The sequence below is a fragment of the Balaenoptera ricei genome, chromosome 15 (genome assembly GCF_028023285.1).
Source record: "Balaenoptera ricei isolate mBalRic1 chromosome 15, mBalRic1.hap2, whole genome shotgun sequence".
In the NCBI taxonomy this organism is placed as follows: Eukaryota; Metazoa; Chordata; class Mammalia; order Artiodactyla; family Balaenopteridae; genus Balaenoptera; species Balaenoptera ricei.
The window spans coordinates 27,733,331-27,741,206 of NC_082653.1; the positions used below are offsets into that span (position 1 = coordinate 27,733,331).

General features: G+C 41.0%; 1 pseudogene; it reads left to right on the plus strand.

Annotated features, from left to right (window-relative positions):
* The first annotated feature begins 320 nt into the window (after window positions 1-320).
* LOC132349832 (beta-defensin 125-like) lies at window positions 321-6,063 on the plus strand (annotated as a pseudogene).
* Window positions 6,064-7,876: the final 1,813 nt, after the last annotated feature.

Consider the following 7,876-nt stretch of genomic DNA (forward strand, 5'->3'; position numbering starts at 1 on the left):
GAGAAGTAATTGGCCCCATCCAAGGTTAAGGAGGACTTTACTGGGGAGTTGTTTCTTTCCATCAGACCCTACACATCCTCAGGATTATACTTCATTTTATAAGGCCTCAGTTTCCTATAACAGTTTCTAGAACAGAGCATTATTTTGTCATGCACACTCAGTGGTGCAAGTTAATTATCTGGTGTTCTGGGTGGCATAGCATTCTCCTCCTCTCTGGTTCATCACCCGTGATAGGCCAGTAAAGGTGACCACTCAGAGTCTTAACTGTGCAAAGTGTTCTGCATTCCTCAGGACACAGGGCTCCCTCTCTCCCAGAAGCCATGAATCTCCTGATGCTGACCTTCATGATATGTGGGTTACTAAATCTGGTGACCAAAGGTAATGGAACCCTACAATGGAGAGATGATGGAACTAGGAGGAGTTGTCGACCCTGGGCTCCCAGGTGTCTTGAAGGGGAAAGAGAGTCCACAGGAAAAGCCTTGGGCCAATAAAGAGCAGCGCAAGTGCTCTTATGATGGCATGCTGGCAGCTCCATGTCCCTGCTCTCTAAGAATCTGTTAGAGACATTTATGTACTTATTATTATGTACTTATTATTTTTGCTAAGAAGTGTATTTATGTTTCATATACAAGTATATTCTATACAACCATTCATAGACATAAACCATTCAACATAAAATTCCTAGACATGCACCTTATTCCTCTCTGCTTAGTGCATTGTCAAATTCTGAATATTGCAATTGTTTAAAATGAAGGAAAATATCTAAGTTTATAATATTTTCTATTTCCTTGACTATGGAGAAGTCCAACTTCAAATATAAATTTATCATGTATTTCGATTTTTCTGTGAAGTGTGTGGTTCTGCTTATTTTTCTCTTTTATTGTGAGGGCAGTAGATTTGTTTCCTGCTGATTTATAAATTTTTGCTTATAGGTTCTATTTTGCAACTTAGCTATTTAATGTTTTGAGTGTATTTTTCTGTTTTGAATTGAGATGGCACCTGAGGGTTTTGTAAAGAAACATTTTACCAAGCCAAACTGTCCATCAGTGGAGTGCTGTTAATAACTATATTTAAGTTGATGCTATCTGATTCTGTATCTGTTTTCCTTCTTTCTTTTTATTTTCAGAGAGAATTCACACGAGGGATAATATTTTGCCTAGATGGCTTATGTGCCTGAACTAATACCATTGTAATTCATATTTTTTAGATTTATGATTTTGAAATATTGGTGATGGAGTTCATAAGTCCTAATGACATAATAATTCCAGACTGAGGAGCTTTGAAATAAGTGATGGCTGCCATTCTAAAAAACAAAAAACAAAAAACATTAAGTTATAGATTATTCCCAGTCACCATCATTGTATTGCTTAAGCCATATTCTTGGAACTATCTTTGTTATTCTAAGCTGTGAGATCCATATCTACCAGGAAATCTATTACAGCTACCTGCAAATTATGTCTAGAACCAACTGATCTCACCACCTCCATCCACTGCTACTGCTCTGATTCAAGTCACTATCATCTCTCACCTGTTACTGCTTCCTCATAGCTTCCTCACAGGTCTCTGTCCTTCTACTCTTGCCTCCTGTCGTCTTCTGTCAAGATAGCATGGAGTGTGATCTGCTCGCACTGGAAGTCAGACCATGTACCTCTTCTGCTCAAATCTCTGCAGTGGCCCCCTCTTCACTCAGAACAATAACCAGCGTCCTTACAGTGGCCCACCAGTCCCTCCATGATCTGGTGCTTATGACCTCTCTCACCTCATCTCCCACTACTCTAGTCCTCTAGTCCTTGCTCACGTTGCCAGAGCCACACTGGCCTCAGTGCCCTTCCTCAAACATGCCAGGCTTGCTCAATCCACAGAGTTCTGTTTTTTCCTCTGCTTAGGATGCACTTGCCCTACATACTGGTGTGGCTACTTCCTTCACCACCTTCAAGTCACCGTTTAATTGTCACCTTCTCTCAAGACCTCTGCTAACTGCTGTTTAAGAAACTGTCATCTGCCCGCATGACACACCAAATAGATTCCACTTAAATCTATTCTCTCTTATTTCTGAAAACCACTTATCATCCTCTCACATACAGGATAATTTACTCGTTTTCTTTAGTGTCTGTTTTCCTCTGCTAGAAAGTAAGCTCCATGCGATTTTGTCTGCTTAGTTCACAAAGGTACCCCAAGCACCTAGAATAGAGTCTGTACCACAGTTAGGGGCTCAAACCTCTGTTGAGTGATGGGCTGTACCCGAAATTTTAACTCTGGGGGCAATAGTTGAAAAGGAGTAGTGAGCAATGCAAGTGAGAGGCAAGTTTAAAGAAGAATTGACAGAACAAGATGATTTAACGTGTTTGGGAATGGAGGAGAAATGCTGACAGGACTCAGATTTCGAGGATGGGCACCCTGGAGGAAAAAAAAAAAAAATACATAGAGAGGTAATCTTTGTAGAAGTGAGGAATGAGGAAGCAATGTTAGACTTTGTCCAGGATGAAAGAAGTGGTACAGCTACCCTCGAAACTTACAGAAAATTCTACCAAACGCAATAGAATTGGAGCCAGTAAAATAATAAGAGAACAATGAATCATTGGAGAAGTTGGGATAAAGCCAACATTCCCAGGGTAGGAAATAGGAGCCAAATTTTCGTTGTGCTCTCTCTCTCTATCTCAACCCACGAAAGGTACTTTTCATACTTTATCAAATTAAATGCAAAAAGGGTTGTTTTGAGAATTACTTGACCTTCTTCATACATCCTTGGCTTCCTCCAACATAGAGCCTTTGCACTAGCGTTTCCTAGAATACACCAACCTTGGTGCTTCTCGGGCGGTTTGCTGAGAAAGATGGTCATATAGTTGCTTGATAAATGATCATACAATGGAACAGACTAGTTTCACGGTAGATGCCTATCCTCCCTCCTCCAATGAATTATCATGCTGCTTAGAAGTCCTACTGTATTTCTTGTGTGAGCTCATCTTTCCTCTTTCCTAGACCACTTTTTTGCACTGACCTTTCTTTCTTTTCAATTCTCCTGCTCCACTCCTGTCTGTGATGTTCCCTCCCAGCTTAGGACTTTACCCCACATCTCAAGATTTTAAAAAGTCAAATGGCACTTTTTCTTTTTACCGCTGCCAACACTCATACCAGTATGGCTTTGCACCCATCTTCTCTTTCCCTCTTGACATAGCTGAGGAAGTGTGCTTCTCCATATCACATACAGTCAAATGCTGTATGTGTTCTTAATCATTGTCACCTAATCAAGGACTATGCCCTTCTTTTGCCTCATTTCCCTCTTCTACGTTAATCTCTCCCTTTCTACTTGTTCCTTCTTAATATTTGCAAACATGCTCTCTTATTTCCCGGTTTTCAAAACAAACCTGAAAAACCTTCCCTTGACTCCATATTGTCCTCCAAGTACTTCTCTATTTCTCTGTTCTTCCTCACAGCTAAACTTCCTAAGAGTTTGGTCTCCAGGTGCTATTTCCACTTCTCATTCACATGTCAACCACTTCACTTCTGTTTCTCCTCTTCCTACCACTCTGAAGATTACCAGTGACACTCATCATGTTAAATGCAATGGAGGCTCCAGCTCCTGCTTTATCTCGCTCAACCTCACAGCAGTATTTGCCTACAAGTGTCCACGCGTTCCTTTAGGATACGTTTTCCTCACTTGCATAATCTAGTCATACCTGATACAACTTTCTTTGTATCCCTTTGGCATTTGCCATTTTCATGCACACCAGCGTGACCTGCGCCTGGCAGTATCCTCAAAGCATGGTCGATTGCTTGCAAATCAGTCCTATATGGGGCAGTCCAGAAATGACAGGGAATTGTCAGCTCACTCTGGTATCATCTATCAACTACTGGATGGTGGAAAAATATTCCAGCTCCTCTGACCCTCAAGAAGGATAAATTGGACCTTTATCCTAGCCATACACTAATTGCCAGATTTCCCCATGGGGTCATGCTCTAGTCAATCACAGTGGTAACTAACTGTATAACTCTCCTCTTTTTGGCTGTCTTATTTCCCTAACTTCCCCATTTCCAAACTGATTTTGGGATGTGGGGAGTGCTGAATGCCCTCAACTCATTTATTATACCGTAGTCAAAATTTATCCCAAGGTCTGCTTCTGGGAAAACTAATCTAATTCTCTAGTGTCTCATTCTCCTGTTTTGCTCTAAGTATCTGGCTGTTCCTTCTGAGCCTTCTCCTCCTATCTGAGCTCTCTATATTGACACTCCCCAGAATTTAACTATGGCCCCCTTTTATCTCACATTATTCCAATGCTATATGTACTTTATCTATAACTGTAGTTTTAAATACTATCCATAGCAATGATTCCACAATTTACATCTAGAGTCCAAACTTGTCTACTGAGTTGCTACAGCTATATCCTACTGCCCTCTGGACATCTGAGGTATATTGTGTCATATACCCCAAAACAAGTACTTGTAACCACCTTTTTCTCTTCCCTCCAAATCGTGTTCTTTCCTCTGTTTACTATTCTATGAATAGCAAGTATCACGAATCTCCCCTATATCGGCTCAGAAATGTACTAATGTACTTGGATTTCTCCATCCTCCACTTACCTTATATTCAAACAATCGATGTCTTTAGTCTGTTCTCTTCTTTACAACTCTCACAGCCCTAGTTCCAGCCATCCTCATGTTTCACCTGGCCAAAGCTTCTAACGTGTCTCCCAGATTCTATTCCTCCTTTTCCCTTATCTAATTTCCATGTGAAATCCTAGCTAACTGTCTAAAACATGAAGTAAGTTAACTCACATGATGGTTTGAAATAAATAAAAATGCTTAATAATGGCCAAATTGACTAGGCAATGGCATGATTACTTCAAGCTCATTTTATCTCGTGCCCCTTTGCTCTTTGCACATTATACTTCAGACTCTTCAGCTTTCTCTTTTTTATTTATTTATTTATTTATTATTTATTTTTGGCTGTGTTGGGTCTTCGTTTCTGTGCGAGGGCTTTCTGTAGTTGTGGCAAGCCGGGGCCACTCTTCATCGCTGTGCGTGGGCCTCTCACTATCGCGGCCTCTCTTGTTGCGGAGCACAGGCTCCAGACGCGCAGGCTCAGTAGTTGTGGCTCACGGGCTTAGTCGCTCTGCAGCACGTGGGATCTTCCCAGACCAGGGCTCGAACCCGTGTCTCCTGCACTGGCAGGCAGACTCCCAACCACTGCCCCACCAGGGAAGCCCTTCAGCTTTCTCTTAATACCTTAAAGACACTATGCTGTTTCTCAACACTGGGACTGAGCATTTGATGGTCCTTTCCTGAAATAATCTTTGCCTCCTGTGTATCCTGTTGCCTCCTTTCATCCTTCGTGCCTTGCCGTGGCTTAACTATTACCTTTACATATGTCTATCCTCTCTGTCTCGTTTTCTTCCTCCTCCTCCTCTTTCCTTCTTCTCCGGTCTTTCTCCTGTCCCCTCCCCTCTCCTTCTCTCTCTCCTCTCCCCACCACCAGCAATTTCCTTGATGGCACATGTCACAGTTTTTAATAAACAGTTTTAGTTTTCTTCTTTGTCTCTCCAAATGGCTTGTGGTATTTGTTATCATATTACTTTTGATGGCAATAGTAGTAGTTGTCAAACTTTGGAATTAATGTTTGTCATCTTGTGGCTAGAATTTTAATATTGACTGCTTGTTTAACCCTGCAGCTGGCTGGTTTGTTGAAAGATGCTGGAAGAATGATGTAGGACACTGCAGAAGACGATGTTTACATCTCGAAAGGTACAAACTTCTTTTTAAGAACAAGCTGTCATGCTGCATCCCCCTAAGCAGTGACCATCCACACACTCAGTGGCCAATACGTCCCACATTCGGTGAAGATGTAACTGTTGGATTTGGTACTCACGATGGTTTTCCTTTTTCTCCCATATCTGGGTTGAATGATGAGGTAACAAAACAATTGAGACTGAAGAAACCACAGTAACTGGGACCACTACTTCCGAGAGAGATTCTCCCTAGACTTTGACAACTATTCCTGAGAGCGTTGAGTGTACAACATTTTCTCATGAGCCTGAGACAGCAGATCTATTTAATCGTTGGGACTAATATCCAGGGAGCCAAGTCTACAGGTGTTATTTCACCGGGGACAATTCAATCGAGAATTGGATGACATAGAGGTGGACATAATGCTACTGCCCAGACAAGAACCGAGAGAGTTACCTCACAATTAGAAATGTATAAAGAGAAGTGTATAGAAGATATAGGGATTCTTTGTTTTGGGCTTAAATTCGTTCTGTTTTCCTCTGATATACTAATATACATGTGCTAATATTTGGCCTCAGGTGATATTTGTGTGTGTATTTTTCCATAATAAACAAACAAACAAACAAATAAATAAATACCACAGTTTGGAGTTGCCTGTATAGTTGAGACTGAAATTTTGATTTTAGTAATACCTGAAACACTACTATCATATATGGAAGAACCTATGAAGGCACATAAAAAGTTCCAGACAAGTCCTCCCTTTCCTGTCCCTCTGTCCTCACCAGCATTTATTGTAAGTGCTGACTTTAAATCCCTGTTTGTATCATGAGGTCAAATTTTGTTTAATACTTCAACCCAAAACAAACCCAGTTTTAGTTAGAAACTACCTCATTCACCACAAACACTGATTTAACTAGATAGAGGTGCACATGGGACTTGCCTTAAGAGCACATCATATTAAATTAAGAGGTACATCACAAATTCTAGTTATCTTTCCAATGCTCTTTCCACTCAAAAGTCTACTCAAAACTTCCAACTATGGTGGTCTCATTGCGTGCCTCTCCAGATGTTCATTTTGTCCACGAATACTAGTTGTGTGTAGGGGGTCTATGCTTTGTCTGCCTCTGTGCGTGTGAGTGCTGTTTGCACAGCAACTGGCGGATCAGCGACTTTACTCTCTGATATCACAGAGAAGTAGTTATTCACTCTAAGGTTGACTAATTATTAATGTGCTGAGCTAAGGCTGGTGTGCTACTGAGAGCCACAGTCCAGATGCCTAAAAGTCTCAGAATCAAGAAGGCTTATTCTCTAATTCTTTTTATTTTCTTAGGGTCAAGCTGCCAGTGACCCCAGCTGTGCATTTGATATTGGCCATCAGGCCACTAACCTTTAAGTAGACCTCATATTCCAATAGATCGTGGGCCTCTTGTTGGCTGACAAACTATCCTACTTTGCCTGGGACTGAGGGTCTTCCCAGAACATGGGGATTAGAGTGCCAAAACCAAAAAAGTCTTTAGCAAACCTGGACAAGGTGATCGACTTTTTTCTAGTGTACCTTGGCCTAAATAGCTCTTCTCCATTTCTTTGCATGGCTGACACCTCGTCACACAGGTCATATGCCAACCCTTCACAGAGGCATTCTTTCACCATAAAGACCTCCCTAGGCCACCAGTCTGCCTCAGCCTAGAGTACTCTTTTTCTATACTTTTGTCTTAAATGTCACCTCCTTAGAAATAATCCTTGGCCACAAGACCACCCCTCACACTACTCTGCATTATTTTCTTCCGTTCACTTAAATTCTTTGAAATTATTTTATAGATTTCTTTGCTCTCCTTCTGAATTATTTTATCATTTACTTACATATAGCCTGTCATCACCACTATAATGTACATAGAGTCCTTACACTGTGGTCCTGTTCATGGCTGCGTCCCAAGCTGCTAGACCAGTGCCTTGTGCATGGTGGATGCTCAATAAAAATTTTTGCACTTGTTCATGAAATCATCTCAATCAATATGAGAAGATCTGACAATATAAAGTAGTAATCTTCAAACTGGGATATTGGTTGCAGCATTTTTTCCCAAGATATGCATGTTGATAATTTAAGGGAAATATTTTTTTGACCCTCAAGTTTTTAATATCTTGTGATACTCAGAGC